This window comes from Rattus norvegicus, chromosome 2 (assembly GCF_036323735.1).
Source record: "Rattus norvegicus strain BN/NHsdMcwi chromosome 2, GRCr8, whole genome shotgun sequence".
Classification (NCBI taxonomy): domain Eukaryota; kingdom Metazoa; phylum Chordata; class Mammalia; order Rodentia; family Muridae; genus Rattus; species Rattus norvegicus.
This window is the reverse complement of record NC_086020.1, coordinates 203,279,761-203,297,544: the sequence shown is the minus strand read 5'-3', so window position 1 is coordinate 203,297,544 and position 17,784 is coordinate 203,279,761. Positions and strand designations below refer to the sequence as shown.

General features: G+C 36.9%; 1 pseudogene; it reads left to right on the top strand.

The window, feature by feature from the left end:
• The first annotated feature begins 6,714 nt into the window (after positions 1-6,714).
• Snrpc-ps6 (small nuclear ribonucleoprotein polypeptide C, pseudogene 6) lies at positions 6,715-7,184 on the top strand (annotated as a pseudogene).
• Positions 7,185-17,784: the final 10,600 nt, after the last annotated feature.

Here is a 17,784-nt window from a genome sequence, read left to right as displayed (position 1 = left end):
TACTCTGTAACTTTAATTAATACATTAAAAGTTTCCAATCTAAATTTCTTATGCCACAGAACAATAATGAGTCCTATTAGTCATCTAAAATTATACAATGGTTTGATGACTGAAATCTAATTTGTACATTGTATTCTGATGAGAAAATTTTGATACATCCTTGCTAATTTAGTTAAAGATAGTTATGGGAGTTCACATAGTCAGTAGCAGGTACCCAAATTATGTTATCAGGAAAATTACCTAGAAAAACAAAATTTTAAGTAGAAAAGAGTCTTGAACAAATAACAAAGGCTGATAATATTTTATAGTTTTAATGAACATGTCATAATGGGAACTGGACTTTTATTATTAATCTCTCCATATAGGATCAGAGGAAAAGAGGCTTCCATGGCCATTTTAAATAGCCCTTAATTTGTAATTAAGTCAAACTCTTGTAGTTCAAGATGTGGACTTTTAGGGCAAGTTGACCTTGGAAGGCTTAGTTTCTACATTTGTAATCAATACATTTAAAAATTAAAATTTTCTGCCTGTAGAAGTTTCCTACAGCAAGGAACAATGATGAGACACATTGGCCATTTGATGAATAAGGGGGAAGTTCTATTTCACACCATGAAGATTTTTTTTTTTGGAGCTGTGGAACCTTTGGCCAGGTGATTATCAGATCCCCACTTTTCTTGTAAATTGTCTTCAGATTTGCAGGTCCATTTGACACAACTCCAGACTATCTCTCCAGGTCTAAACTTCAACAGTGATGAATCCACACAGAATAGTTCAGTTCCCCCCTTTTATTGAGTGAGAATGGGGCAGTTTTGAAAGCTCAGGCTAATTTCAAATCTCAAATCAGGTGAGATCCTGATGTGGCAGCACTACCTCTCCTATTCTTCTCTTGCAAAATAAATGAGATTTCTAAACTGCTTTCTCCATGAATCATCTGCATGCTAATTGCCATGTCTAAGCCTACATTCCAGGTATATCAATGTTAGAATTTCTAAATTGTTCACAATTCCTGCTCATGTAAATGACAACAAATAATGAATAATAATAGTCATAAGAATACATGTTTGCTTTAGCCTTTTTTCTTTGTAGTGACAATTATTAATTGTCAACTCAATTGCACTGAAAAGCTCCAAGATTCAGAACCATAAAATATGGTTCTGGGTATGCCTCTGAGGACTAAGGGTAAAGGAACCTGGCCCAAGTGATAGGGACACTATCCCATTGGCTGTATGGATAGAAGGAATCAAAAGAAAAAAGCCAAATAGCTGAACCATTATCATTGTTTCTTGACCACCATATGATGTCATACTCCCCCCATTATAAAGTACTAAAGCCACTGAAACTTTGTGCTAAAATACTGCATCTCTTCTTTTAGTTTATCTTATGTAATTGTACGGATGATGAAAGCTTCATAGAACTCTGGTTAGTTATTTAAATTAGACTCCTCCTGTGTGTAAGACATATTTAGGGTTTTTAGCTGAAATTTAATTTCTCATAATCTACAATCAACTTTTAGAACTGACTGCAAATCACATTATTCTAAAACAATGTGTTCTACTTTTGTTTTTATAATATTTAGTGTCTCTATTTATGTATCATTATTATATGCCCTAAAAACTGTGGTGGTTAGGTTTAGAATCTATGTATCCTATGTATTTGCTCTCTGGATGAAACACAGAAGGGAGAAGGAGAAATCTAGAACACCAGCATTAATCTTCTTTTGTCCTGATGGCAGGCATTTGACCAGCTGACTCATGCCCTTGACACATAGTTACATTTCTTCAACTAATGAATCAAAAAGTCCTACTTAAGTTACCTTTTATCAGATAGTTTGCCACATTAATGAGTAAATTAGTTGATGAACAAACATTATGATTCTGCTTATGATGATGACCCTATGCTTAAACATAAAACACTCCAAATGCTGTCTACCACATAAAATCCATTTTATAAATTTCACTTCTCTTTCCTTGATTGAGGAAGGAGATGAGTGTATTAATTCAGCTTTGGCTAAACTCAGAGCATTTCTTTCTCTGTTCTAACTATTCAAAGGCCTAGGCCTGGAATCTTCTTACAATCCAATCTTCCAAACTGACTGCTTCAATCCAACTTCCCTTGACTTCTGACTGAATTGCTCTGCTTGGTCTCATACTGATTTTGGCAATAAGGTCTAATCTTCTGGCCCCTTCTCATTCTCTGGATCATTCTGTATTCACATGTGTCTAACTCGTTCCCTCGTCACCTGTCTTTGTAAAATGGTCCTGGGAAAACTATCACAGGCATCATCTATCTCTTCCTTCTGTCCTCTAAAGTAGCCTCTCCTTCCTGTTTATAAGCTCTCACTCACTCATTTTGTCAAATCTTTCTCTGAGTTATCATTTGATCTGCCCAGTAATTAGATGTTGCTTTCAAACCTGGCTGTTTCCTTCCACAAACTAACATTACCTTCATTGTTAGGGATTGAAGGTGGGTACTACAGGCTTTTCTGCATTCCAGCCTGATCACATTGCAATCCAGGGCATTCCTTAAAGATCATATATACCTGTAAGGTTTTTGAATGTAAGCCCTTGCCAAAGCAGCCATGTTGTTGCATTAACATTCCTCTATACCGTATCAATTAAGTTTTATGTTCTTTCTCTGTCTATTATCAGCAAAAGCTTTGCCTTTTCTCACTGCTTGTAATCACCATCTTTATTATCCACAAATTGTACAAGAAACAGCTAAGATTCATCTATGCAATAACTGGTGAAAATCTTCTGGATAATGAAACTTTATGCAAATTTTTGAATCCCTACAGTCATTCATATGCTTTGGCTAATTAGAATATTAATTAATTTGTACTTTTATTTTATTTCATTTCTAAATTTTTTATCTGTATGAACCTCAAAGTTTCTAATTTATTAAGGACAAAAATTAGCAATTAATCAGAGTAAGAAATATCGTTTTATTCCCCTCTCTATTACCTATGCTCTCTTCACTTTTAAGAAATTACAGTGATCCAAAAATATGCATTCAAAAATGGCCTGTTGAATTGAACTGACAGAATATGAATTACTCTGGATAGTATATTAATATTTTAGTAGCAAAGAGGGAAAGAGTCTAATAAAATAGCCATAAGAACTTTCTATGTATTAAAAATTAAAATATAGGTCTAGGATATCCTTATGGTATTGGACTAAAAAGGATAACCAGATCAATGTAATAATAAGCATACCCCACTTTTCAAAAATGCAGACAATATGGGATGACTTGGCTCTCACTAAAGGTTAGTCCTATTAACTCCTCAACCAAATTTTGTACAATGCTGTATACTATTACAATAATGTGATATTCTATAATTTCTTCAATGAGCAGAATAAGTACTAATTAGATGAGGAGACATGGGCAACAAGAAAAGCACAAAGGTATCCTTAATGTTTAGGATTAACATTAACATTAACTCCAACCTATCCTTCATGTTTAATATAAACTCCCAGGTTTACAAAGTAAAAAGTAATCTTGTCATTTCTTCTCTGCAACTCGGCAAACAATTAAGATAACTAGAAAGAGAACCTAGAGAGAAAAAAGAAGAGGGCAAATTATCAAAGGGGTGAAGCGAGACAGAGTGAGATAAAGAGGGAAGGAAATTAGGAAGGAAAGCAAATCACTAAAAAGTGCCAAATCTCACTTGATTTCAAAGAATATTTTTGAATTTCACCTATATAGATTTTGAATATTTTACCACTATTTGAGAGTCACTTTCTATTGCCATAATGCATAGCATTGAATCCACATTCAGCTTCAACATGTAGTAAGAAGCTGACTCCATTTCTGAGACACATGACTAGAGACAGCTTTTAAAATTTACTTTTAACTCCTCTGTGTCTTATATCTGGGCAAGCTTATGAGAAAACAAAATGCCATTCCTTGAGCATAGAAGCAATCTGATACCCTTGGAGTCCCTTCTGAATGGAGGTCCTAACCATAAAATATTTATTCATTTCAATTAAGACCTCTAAGCATTACTCTGATAATTTTATTTTTTATGTCTCAAGCCTTACTGTTTGCTTTGCTATTATCAGAAGCATCAATCACATAAAAAAGTAAGCGTTTTATAGATAATCTTAACTTGGCAACACAAATAAAGTCACATGTTTCTTAACCAGATTTCAAGTACATAAAATCAAAATGAAGAACTATGATGATAATTTTAAGTGAAAATGAAAATATTCTCGGATAGGAAATAGAGGTTTAGACGTTGGATACTTACTTGAACTTCTTTATAACTTTTAGGTACAAATAAGAACTAGAAATGTGGATCACTTACTCTTTGACAAAGTCTGTCTATGTACGAGCTACTATATTATCTCAATTAACTACCATGGTCTTCCTGAATGGGAGACGATATTACTTTCGATTCTTGATGAGGAACAAAAACCTAACTAAATCAAGAGCTTTCCAAAATTAAAGGTTATATAACAGCTATTTACAATTGTGTCTTCGCTTCAGATTTTATAGTGTTAATACCTTTAGTTTTTATTTTCATCATGACGAATAAATATAATGCAACATAGATACACAGGTGTATGAATGAAATCAAGAGTTTATGTATATATACTTTAGCATATTAAAGTTCATCAAAAATTAAATGTACTTTTCCTATATAAAATTAAATATTTGAGTTTTTTACCCCTCCTTGGATGCATTTCATCACGGAATTTATTGATTATGACAGGGATATTCTCTTAGAAAAATAAAACCGGGACAGGAAATCATAGAAATTACAAGCCCATTTTTAAATCAATTGTTCCAAGTCATTTTCTTCTTATGGTCCTCATACTAATTCCAGTTTTCTAAAGTTTAAGTAAACCTTTTATCTCATCATATGAAGTGATTAGCTGAGAGCCATACCAAAGCTGTGTAACACGTGGCTTGGGCTGAGCCTAGAGTATTTCCTTCTCTGTTCTAATTATCCCTAGACCTAAGAAGATCCTAGACATAGTCCCGTACACCCCAATATTTCGAGCTGACAGATTCAATCTAGTCTGTCTTAACTTCTGAATGAATTGCTCTGCCTTGCCTTATACTAACCTTGAAAATATGTTCTAATCTTCTGGTTCCTTCATGTTCTCATGGTTTGTTCTGCTTCACCAGTGGATAACTTGTTTTCTATGTCACCTGTCTTTGCAAAATTTTCCCAGTACAACTGTCGTACACACACCCCACAACACCCTTTTTCTCTCTTGCTGTTCTTAAGTGGCCTCTCTTTCCTGTGCTGTTTTGGGTAAGATGGGTATGTCTCTGACTCATTCTTTCAATTTTTTTCTCTGATTAGGCAGTTTGTCTGCCCCTCAATTAAACATCAGTTTCAAACTAGGCCTCTTCCTTCTATAAACCAACTGTACTTCAATTTTTGGGAATTAAAGGTGTGCACTAAGAGCTTGTCTGGATTCAGCCATAAAATACTGTATTTCAGGGTGTGTCTTAATTCTGGCCAGATTATAACTTTAGATATAATCCCTTGCCAAAGCAACCATATTGCTGGATTAAAAGTTTTTTTGCACAAAGGATAAAAAGTCCTTTAAAAAAATCAAACTTTAGCATTTACAATTTTTCACCATATAAGATTTAGACACACAATCCTTGCGTATTTTATAAATTTTAAAAAGCATTACATATTACTTAAAGTGAAACTGCCTTTATCTACAACTCACATTTACTGAAAGATTTTTTGAAGGGGCTTTATAATGTCTAATTTATATTTGCGCATTTAGTATACACTCATTTTATTACAGAAAAATTAGTTCAAGTGTTCTCTATTTTTTGTAATTACATCCTGAATGTTTGCTCTTAGATATATTTCAGATATTTTTGAACTAGTCTACATAAAACAACATCTGAATACAATGTAGATATCTACACCACAGTTCCTGAATTTATGGCTCAGGGACCACCAATATAGAAGGGGAAGAAAGGTGGTAATAGCCAAAATACTAGGAAGTTGTGTATGAAACAAGATTGCTCAACAATGACTGCATAATATAGATATTAGAAATATGAGAGCATGAGAGAGAGAGAGAGAGAGAGAGAGAGAGAGAGAGAGAGAGAGAGAGTGTTTGGAATTGTTCTACACAAGAAACTACAGTGACCAAGTAGACCAAGAGTGATTAAATTTATTTAGAGAAACTACAGTAAAGTTTATCTCCAATTATATGCATGGACAAAGGCATCAACATTAATGTTTTCTGTGTCCTTTTATGTGAGAAAACCAAAATCAAAACTGATTATAAAGTGCGGCTTATATTCAGCTCACTGTACTTGTATTCAGCTCACTGTTTTGCATTGACATGAGAAATTTTCTTTTTTAGCAAAGGCCATTCTACTTATTCTATTACTGCAAACCCCCGTTTTTTTCTGTAACACACACATTCACAGTGATCTTTGATTCTGACTTATATTTGCGTAGTTTGTTCTCTGATGTGCCTTTGCATAAAAAATACCAGTCTTTCAATCAGGAGGAAATTAAATTCAGAAACAACATCTGTGACTACACATTTAAAAAGCGTTATTAAACATTTGAAAACATCCTTTATTTTAGCTAGAAAAATAAAACTGGAGAATTCATATGGTTTTGCAAGTGTCTCTATATGAGTTTGGATCAAAGTAGCACCTTCATATTATATAAGTAATTGAGAAAGAAATATAAAAGAGTACAATCAAGGACCCGGGTAACCAACGGCCTGTGGAGCAACATGCCTAAGTTTTATTGTGACTACTGTGATACCTATCTTACCCACGATTCTCCCTCTGTGAGGAAGACACATTGCAGTGGTCAGAAACACAAAGAAAATGTCGAAGACCAATACCAGAAACGGATGGATGGGCAGGCCCAGAGCCTGACTGACAAAATAAAGGTTGCATTTCAACAGGAAAGATCCCTCCTGCTGCATTCTCTGCTTCTCTGCCTGCAGGGGTCACGATCCCACCTCCCCGCAGTCTCCCAGACCCCTCAGCCTGGCATGATGGTTGTACCCTATGATGCCAATGATGGGCACTCCTCCTGAGATGATGCCTGTGGGACCAGCTCCTGGGATGAGACCACCCACGGAGGCCACATCCCCATGATGCCGGGGCCTCCAGTGATGAGTTTTCCTGCCCTCCCTGTGATGAGGCCCACACTTCCTGGCAAGACTTGGCCAGACAGGTAAGAGCAGAAGCGCTCTTTATAATTTTGTATTTCTTGTTGTTTCACCAGACGATCTTGCTGCTAAACCTGAGTATTTACTAGGTGCTTGGCAAGGAATTTCCCTTCCTAAGAGAGAGAATGCTTTTGGAGGGAGAAGTGATATAAAAAAGTGCAGTTGTCACTTATATTTTGAAATGCAAAAAAAAAATTGTCAACTTTTATTAGTTAAAAAAGGAGTTCATTCAAATCTATATCTAAAACTTAGGTTATAAAAAATTGAGTGTCACGTGGGTTTATTTTCAATTAATAGATAAATTTTTTCAAGTTTTAATACAGATTAAGTGTATAAAATATCAGTTTATAAAATAATTCATAAATACAGATCTAGTTAATCTGTATATCTTTTCATAATTTAGCCTACACATGAACACTATAATGTATATATATATATGTATATATATATATATAAAATAATTGACAAAACCAATCTTTATATATTTCTGTATTTATGTGGTTCCATACATGCAAGCAAGAGCTTGCCACATTCTATTTACCTCCAGAAACTATAGGTCTATAGTTTTGATAGTTATATTTTTTGATAATTCATTTTAAATAAACTGACTTCTTACTTCTTTGTAATTTGAGAATCAAATTGTAGAAGATAGTTTACTTAATAATGTGTTTGTATTTTCATCTTTCTGGCAACATATTTAAGGGTTAAATTTGAAAGCAAAAGATGAGGTTCCAATATTAAGTAAATGGGGGCATTTATTCCACTACATAATTACATATTCATGCTAATTCTATCTTTCGAGTGACCCTGGCCTCTATAACTCAGTGTTCACATCAGAGCATAAAAATAGAAATTTCTAATATAAGCAATCTGTTTTCGGACACAGCAATTATTTCATAAATACCATGATGAAGTTCAATTATGAAGAATAATTGGGAAAAATAGGCTTATAATGAAATACAACACTGACCACCCTGGTGCTCCTCAGTCCAGCCTGGTGCCCCACAGTCCAGCCTGGTGCTCCACAGTCCAACCTGGAGCTCCACAGTCCAGCCTGGTGCCCCACAGTCCAGCCTGGTGCTCCACAGTCCAGCCTGGTGCCCCACAGTCCAGCCTGGTGCTCCACAGTCCAGCCTGGTGCCCCACAGTCCAGCCTGGTGCTCCTCAGTCCAGCCTGGTGCCCCACAGTCCAGCCTGGTGCCCCACAGTCCAGCCTGGTACTCCTCAGTCCAGCCTGGTGCCCCACAGTCCAGCCTGGTGCTCCACAGTCCAACCTGGAGCTCCACAGTCCAGCCTGGTGCTCCACAGTCCAGCCTGGTACTGAAAGATTTCATGATGCCTGAATAATCATTGGGGCTCAGTCAAGAAAGGAAGCATGAAGAACCTGATATTAAAATTAGAAAAGAAACCAGAAGTTACAACAATAATGTATGTGGGTTTGAGTGTGTGAAGGCCACTCAGGCAAAGAGCAGAAGGATTGGCTCTTCACATCAATTAGGACAATCATGACAATATTCCACAGCCATGACCACAGGTAATATGGGATCTTGACAATTTTTCACTTATTCTTCATAAATTAGTCTAAGTTGTTCATGTTGATAATTAGAAGTAATCATCACCACTCCAGTCCTTAACAAGTTTACCAACAAACACTGCATTTTAAACAATAGGTTTAAACCTCTTGTTCTGACTTCTACATTTATCTCATTATATAAAATACAGTTAAATATCCAGAGCCCCCATTGCAACTAAAGATTTCACTTTCAGTACCTTTTTCTAATTTAAAGAAAAATATTTCTTCTGCAATTGCTTACATGGCAATTATTCCTTATCTTATTTCCCCATTAATTAATTTATTTATTCTTTTTTTTTTTTGGTTCTTTTTTTCGGAGCTGGGGACCGAACCCAGGGCCTTGCGCTTCCTAGGTAAGCGCTCTACCACTGAGCTAAATCCCCAGCCCCTTATTTATTCATTTTACATCCTGATATTGCTGCCTCCTCCACACAAACACCACACACAGTCCATCTCTCCTTCCCCTATCTCCTGCTCCTGTGAGAGGAGAGAGAACTCCCCTGGCTTCCCCTTCTTGCCCCATAAATCATGTATTTTTTCATCTTTATTAACTTAGGTATTTCTTATTTACATTTTGATCGTTACTCCCTTTCCGTGTATTGACAGGGCTAGGAATGACCTCCTCCACTAAGGCCAAAAAAGTTAGCCCAGTATGAAGAATGATATCTACAGGCAGACCACAGATTTCTGGACAGTCACCATTCCAGCATGCACTTTGTGTCTTCATCAATTTGTCTAGTTTTGGTGGCCGTGTGTGTGTGTGTGTGTGTGTGTGTGTGTGTGTGTGTGTGTGTGTGTGTATTGGCTAGATCCCCAGGTGAGGCAGGCTTTGAATGGCCATTGCTTCAGTCTCTGCCCCAAACTTTGCCTCCATATCCCCTCCTATGAATATTTTTGTTCACCCTTTTAGGAAGGAATGAAGGATTGGGACTCTGGTCATTTTTCTTCTTAAGCTTCATAGGTTCTATGTATTGTATCTCAGGTATTCTAAGCTTTTGGACTAATATCCACTTATCAGTGAGTGCATAACATGTGTGTTTTTTAGTGATTGGGTTACCTCTCTCAGGATGATATTTACCAGTTCTATTCATTTGTCTGTGAATTTCATGATGTCATTATTTTTGTTACATGAATAGTATCCACTGTGTAGATGTACCACATTTTCTGTATCCATTACTCTATTAAAGGGCATCTGAGTTTTTTCCAGATTCTGGCTATTATAAATAGGGCTGCTATGAACATAGAGGAGCATGTGTCTTTGTTGTACATTGGAGCATCATTTGGGTATATGCCCAAAAGAGGTATATCTGGGTCCTCAGGTAGTGTTTGTCCAATATTCTGAAGAAGTTCAAGACTAAATTCAAGAGTGGTTGTACCAGCTTGCAATCCCAACAATGGAGGAGTGTTCCTCTTTCTTCTCATCCTCTCCAGCAACTTTTGTTACCTGAGTTTTTGAACTTAGCCATTCTGACTGGCATGAGGTGGAATTATGGGTTTGTTTTGATTTGCATTTCCATGATGACTAAAGATGATGAACATTTCTTGAGATATTTCTCAGCCATTTCATATTCCTCAGTGGAGAATACTTTGTATAGCCCTGTACCCCATTTTTAATAGGATTATTTGACTCTCTGGAGTCTAACTTCTTAAGTTCTTTATATATTTTGGATATTAGCCCTCTATCTGATGTAGAATTGAGAAAGATCTTTTTCCAACCTGTTGTTTGCCATTTGGTCACAATGACAGTGTCCTGTGCCTTAGAGAAGCTTTGCAGTTTTATGAGGTCCCACTTGTCGATTCTTGATGTTAGAGCATAAGCCATTGGTGTTTTGTTCAGGAAATTTTTCCCAGTACCCATGTGTTTGAAACTCTTCCACATTTTTGTTCTACTAGTTTGAGTATAAGTGGTTTGATATGAAAGCCCTTGATCCACTTGGATTTAAGCTTTATACAGGGTGATAAGAATGGGTTGATTTGCATTCTTCTACATGCTAACCTCCAGTTGAACCAGCACCATTTGTTGAAATGATATCTTTTCAAAATATACCTCAGAGACAAAGAAAGACACTACCTCAGAGTAAAAGGGTGGAAAACAATTTTCCAAGCAAATGGTCAGAAGAAATATTTTTTCTTTCTATTTTTTGGAGCTGAGGACCAAACCCAGGGCCTAGCACTTTCTAGGCAAGCACTCTACCACTGAGCTAAATCCCCAACCCCATGAAATAATTTTATATCGAATAAAATTGACTTTCAACCAAAAGACATCAGAAAAGATAAAGAAGGACACTTTATCAAGGGAAAAATCCACCAAGATGAACTCTCAGTCCTATATTCCAAATGCAAGGTCACCTACATTCATAAAAGTAACCTTACTAAAGCTCAAAGAACACATTGTACCTCATACAATAATAATGGAACATTTCATCACTATGCTCTCATCAGCGGACAGATCATGAAAACAGAAACTGAACAGAACAGAGAAACTAACAGAAGTTATGAACCAAATGTATTTATAAAACATTTCATCCTAAACAAAACAATATACCTTCTTCTCAGTACCTCATTGTACCTTTTCCAAAATTGACCATATAATCAGTCACAAAACATGCCTCAAAAAATACAAGGAGATTTAAATAATACCATGCATCCTATCAGATCACCACAGACTAATGCTGGTCTTCACTAACAACAATAACAACAGAAAGCCCACATATACATGGAAATTGCACAATGATAACTTGTCCAAGGAAGAAATAAAGAAAGAAATTAAAACCTTTTTAAAATTTAATGAATATGAAGGCACAACATAACCAAATTATGGGACACAACGAAAGCAGTGCTAAAACAAAAACTTATAGCACTGAGTGTCTCCAAAAAAGTAACTGGAGAGAGCATACATCAGCAGCTTGACAGCACACCTAAAGCTCTAGACCAAAGAGAAACACATACACCCAAGAGGAGTAGAAGACAGGAAATAATCAAACTCAGGCCTGAAATCAACCAACTAGAAACAAAAAGAACTATACAAGAATCAACAAATCCAGGAGCTGGGTCCTTGAGAAAATCAGCAATATAAATAAACCCTTAAGCAGACTAACCAGAGGACACAGAGAGTGTACCAAAATGAACAAAATGAGAAATGAAAAGAGAGGCATAACAACAGAATCTAAGGAAATTTAAAAAATGATCAAATCCTGCTGCAAAAGCTTATATTCAACAAAATTTGAGAATGTGGATAAAAAGGACAATTTTCTAGACAGATACCAATTACCAAAGTTAAATCAGAATTAGATAAACCATTTAAACAACCCCATAACTCCTAAACAAATAGAGGCAGTTATTAAAAGTCTCTCAACCAAAAGAAGAAGAAGAAGAAGAAGAAGAAGAAGAAGAAGAAGAAGAAGAAGAAGAAGAAGAAGAAGAAGAAGAAGAAGAAGAAGAAGAAGAAAAGAAAAAGGAACCAAGTCCCAATGGGTTTTGTGCAGAATTCCATCAGACCTTCATAGAAGACCCAACAATACTGTCCAAACTGTTCCACAAAATAGAAACAGAAGGAAGACTACCCCATTCCTTCTTTGAAGGCACAATTATGCTTATACTTAACACACAAAGACCCAGCAAAGAAAAAGCACTTCAGGCCAATTTCCCTTATGAATTTATCAACACAAAAATAATCAACAAAATTCTTGCAAACCAAATCCCAGAACTAATAAAAAATGATCATTCATCATAATCATGTAGGCTTCATCCCAGGGATACAGGGATGGTTCAATATAGAAAAATTCATCTGTGTAATCCACTATGTAAACAAATTCAAAGAAAAACCTACATGATCATCTCATTAGATGTTGAGAAAGCATTTGAAAATATTCAACACTGTTCCTTGTGTTCTCTTTTGTTGGTATTTTAGTCCCTGGGAGCTCTGTGGTATCTGGTTGGCTGATATTGTGGTTCTTTCTATGGGATGGCAAACCCCTTCAATTCCCTCAGTTCTTCCCTAAATCCTCCTTTGGGGTCACTGTGCTCAGTCCAATGGTTGGCTGGGAGCATCCACATCTGAATTTGTCAGACTCTGGTAGAGACTCTCAGTAGACAGCTATATCAGGCTCCTATCAGCACTTCTCATCAGCAACAGTGTCTGCCTTTAGTGTCTGTATATGGAGTGAGTCCCCAGATCGGCCCCAGATGGCCTTCCCTTCAGTCTCTGCTCCACACTTTGTACCTGTATTCCTTTCAGCAGGAGCAATTATGGGTTAATAATTTTCAGATGTGTGGGTTGCTCCATCCACCAACCAGGGGCCTTGCCTAACCTCTGGATATGGTTTCTACATGGTGTCCCTTTTGTTGGACATTTCAGCTAATCTCATCACTGTAGGGTCCTGTAATCCTTTTGCTTTCCTAGTATCTGGGACTTTGTAGTGGCTTCCCCCAGCTCCCCATCCCCCATTGCTATACTCTGTTCAATTTTCTGACCCTAGGTATATCATCCCTTATCTCCTCCCATAGCTGATCTTGACTTACTTTTTCTACTTCCTCTCCTCCTTTTCTCCCGTCTTCTATCTTCTGTGAGTATTTTCCCCATTCTGAGAAATACTGAAGGATCCACACTTTGGTTTTTCCTTCTTCTTCAGCTTCATATGTTCTATGAATTGCATCTTGGGTATTTCAAGTTTTGGAGCTGATATTCACATATCACTGAGTGCATATCATGTGTGTTCTTTTGTGACTGGGTTACCCCAATCAGGGTGATATTTTTAGTTTCATCCATTTGCCTAATAATTCCACGAAGTCATTGTTTTTAATAGCTGAGTAGTACTCCGTTGTGTAAATGTACCACATTTTCTGTATTCATTTTTCTGTTGAAGGACATCTGGGTTTTTTCCTGCTTCTGGAAATTGTAAATGAAGCTGCTTTGAACACAGTGGAGCATGTGCCTTTGTTATATGTTGGAACATATTTTGCATATCTGCCCAGGAGTGGGATAGATAGATTGTCAGATAGTACTATGTCCAATTTTCTGAGGAAACTCCAGACTGATTTCCAGAGTGGTTGTACAATCTTGCAATGCCATCAACAGTGGAAGAATCTTCCTCTTTCTTCACATCTTTACCAGCATCTACTGTCACTTGAATTTTTGATCTTAGCCACTATGACTGGAATGAGGTGGAATATCAGGGGTGATTTGATTTGCATTTCCCAGATGTTGAACTTTTTTTTTGCCATTGTGATACTCCACTTTTTTTTATTGGATATTTTCTTTATTTGTATTTCAAATATTACCACTTTCCTAGTTTCCTTTCCAGAACCCACCCCCCATCCCATTCCTCTAACCTCTTCCTCTATGATGGCACTTCCACAAACATCTACCCAAGCCCTCCTGCCTCCCTGCCCTGGTATTCCTGTTTTTATGCCATTTGATATTGTTCAGTTGAGAGTTCTTTTTTAGCTCCATACCCCATTTTTAATATGATTATTTGGTTCTCTGGCATCTGCCTTCCTGAGTTCCTTTTATATTTTGGATATTATCAGATGTAGGATTGGTAAAGTTCTTTTATCCATATGTTGGTTGCCATTTTGTCCTATTGACAGTGTCCTTTGCCTTACAGAAACTTTATAATTTTATGAGGTCCCATTTGTTGATTGTTGAACTTAGATCATAAGCCATTAGCATTCTGTACAGGAAAATTTCCCCGGTACTCATATGTTCAAGGCTTTTCACTACTTTCTCTTCTATCAGATTCACTGTATTTGGTTTTATGTGGAGGTCCTTTCTCTTTTTTTTTTTTTTTTTGGTTCTTTTTTTTTTTTTTTTTCAGAGCTGGGGACCGAACCCAGGGCCTTGCGCTTCCTAGGTAAGCGCTCTACCACTGAGCTAAATACCCAGCCCCGTGGAGGTCCTTTCATTTACTTGAATTGAGCTTTGTAAAAGGAAATAAGAATGGATCATTTGCATTATTCTACATGCTTACTGCCAGTTGAACCAGCATTATTTGTTGAAAATGCTGTCTTTTTTTCACTGGATGGTTTTAGCTCCTTTGTCAAAGGTCAAGTGACCATAGGTGTGTGGGTCCCTCATTATTCTTATTTTGCAAGCTCACACTTTAATGACCCATTAATCTCTGCTCCCAGTATTCAATGGATTTTCTAGTGTAGCACATTAGATGCTTTTGTATTTCTACCATAAAATATTCCAAGCCATAAAATTGGATAATCAACAAACAACCCCACTCTTAGTAATAATAGAAGTCCTTCTTTAAATTTCATCTAGAATATAATATCATTATAATCTTAGGATATAGTCCACCCTGGAGAAAGTTCATGAGACAGCTAATCTTATCACATTTACAGTGAATCTATAGAAAGCTGCAAGATTTCTCCAGCATTATATAGTTCATGACCCCTGCTAATTAGAGTGAAATGTTCTTTCCATATTAATCAATATAATTTAAACAATTCTTCACAGACATGTCTATAGAGAGTCAGAATGTAAATCAGCCTTTAATGACTTTTTCAAGGTAATTCTTGCTTGTGTCATGTTAAAAATTAAAGGTAATTTTCATAATTGGATTTGCTTATTTAATTATTTTGCTAATTTCTTATTTTTTCTGAGCTATAAATAAAAGTTTGGGGTTTTCAGTGATCATTTACATCCAACATAAACGAAGGATCCTGGGAAGAAAGGAGGGAGGGAGGGAGAGAGAGAAAGAGAGAGAGAGAGAGAGAGAGAGAGAGAGAGAGAGAGAGGAGAGAGAGAGTTTCTTAATGTTATTGATATTATTTAGTGATATGTTCTACCTCTCTGTGCTTTCTCCATTTGGGTCTTCTTTCTTTCATCCAAGAAGGTTGGTATGTAGATTAAATAGACAGATGTTAAATCTTGATTAAGTTCATGCAGGGTCCTACGTAATGAACAAATAGGAAAATTCAAGTGTTATATTGTGTAATACCCAGGAATACAGTAAGATTGAAAATACTAGGAATCTTTATTTCTGTAGGAAATGGGATTGTATTGCTCTCAGTAATATCCAACCTTTAAAAATACTAGGTAGGAGTATATTATTATTATTATTATTATTATTATTATTATTATTATTATTATTATTTATATTTTAGAGAACTAGGATGCCTATAGAAATGTAACTTTCTATAGATCTGAGAATACCTGCAGCTACTATGAAAATGTTTCACTACACTATGCTCTCCAGCTGCTGAGAACTGTAAGTATTATAAAGGGTCATGAACCATACTGCTTAGAGAATTTTTTTTATTAACTTGAGTATTTCTTATATACATTTCGAGTGTTATTCCCTTTCCCGGTTTCCGGGCAAACATCCCCCCCCTCCCCTTCTTTATGGGCTTTCCCCTCCCCATCCTTCCCCCCCTTTGCCGCCCTCCCCCCAACAATCTAGTTCACTGGAGGTTAAGTCTTAGCAGGACCTAGGGCTTCCCCTTCCACTGGTGCACTTACTAGGATATTTATTGCTACCTATGAGGTCAGAGTCCAGGGTCAGTCCATGTTAAGTCTTTAGGTAGTGGCTTAGTCCCTGGAAGCTCTGGTTGGTTGGCATTGTTGTACCTATGGGGTCTCGAGCCCCTTCAAGCTCTTCCAGTTCTTCCTCTGATTCCTTCAACAGGAGTCCTATTCTCAATTCAGTGGTTTGCTGCTGGCATACGCCTCTGTGTTTGCTGTATTCTGGTTGTGTCTCTCGGGAGAGATCTACATCTGGCTCCTCTCGGCCTGCACTTCTTTGCTTCATCCATCTTGTCTAATTGGATGACTGTATATGCATGGGCCACATGTGGGGCAGGCTCTGAATGGGTGTTCCTTCAGTCTCTGTTTTAATCTTTGCCTCTCTATTCCATGCCAAGGGTATTCTTTTTCCTCATTTAAAGAAGGAGTGAAGCATTAACATTTTGATCATCCATCTTGAGTTTCATTTGTTCTAGGCATCTAGGGTAATTCAGCATTTGGGCTAATAGCCACTTATCAATGAGTGCATACCATGTGTGTTTTTCTGTGATTGGGTTACCTCACTCAGGATGATATTTTCCAGTTCCAACCATTTGCCTACGAATTACATAAAGTCATTGTTTTTGATAGGTGAGTAATATTCCATTGTGTAGATGTACATTTTCTGTATCCATTCCTCTGTTGAAGGGCATCTGGGTTCTTTCCAGCTTCTGGCTATTATAAATAAGGCTGCGATGAACATAGTGGAGCACGTGACTTTTTATATGTTGGGGCATCTTTTGGGTATATGCCCAAGAGAGGTATAGCTGGATCCTCAGGCAGTTCAATGTCCAATTTTCTGAAGAACCTCCAGACTGATTTCCAGAATGGTTGTACCAGTCTGCAATCCCACCAACAATGGAGGAGTGTTCCTCTTTCTCCACATCCTCGCCAGCATCTGCTGTCACCTGAGTTTTTGATCTTAGCCATTCTCACTGGTGTGTGGTGAAATCTCAGGGTTGTTTTGATTTGCATTTCCCTTATTTATAAAGATGTTGAACATTTCTTTAGGTGTTTCTCAGCCATTCCGCATTCCTCAGCTGTGAATTGTTGGTTTAGCTCTGAACCCCATTTTTTAATAGGGTTATTTGTCTCCCTGCGGTCTAACTTCTTGAGTTCTTTGTGTATTTTGGATATAAGGCCTCTATCTCTTGTAGGATTGGTAAAGATCTTTTCCCAATCTGTTGGTTGCCGTTTTGTCCTAACCACAGTGTCCTTTGCCTTACAGAAGCTTTGCAGTTTTATGAGATCCCATTTGTTGATTCTTGATCTTAGAGCATAAGCCATTGGTGTTATGTTCAGGAAATTTTTTCCAGTGCCCATGTGTTCCAGATGCTTCCCTAGTTTTTCTTCTATTAGTTTGAGTGTATCTGGTTTGATGTGGAGGTCCTTGAATCACTTGGACTTAAGCTTTGTACAGGGTGATAAGCATGGATCAATCTGCATTCTTCTACATGTTGACCTCCAGTTGAACCAGCACCATTTGCTGAAAATGCTATCTTTTTTCCATTGGATGGTTTTGGCTC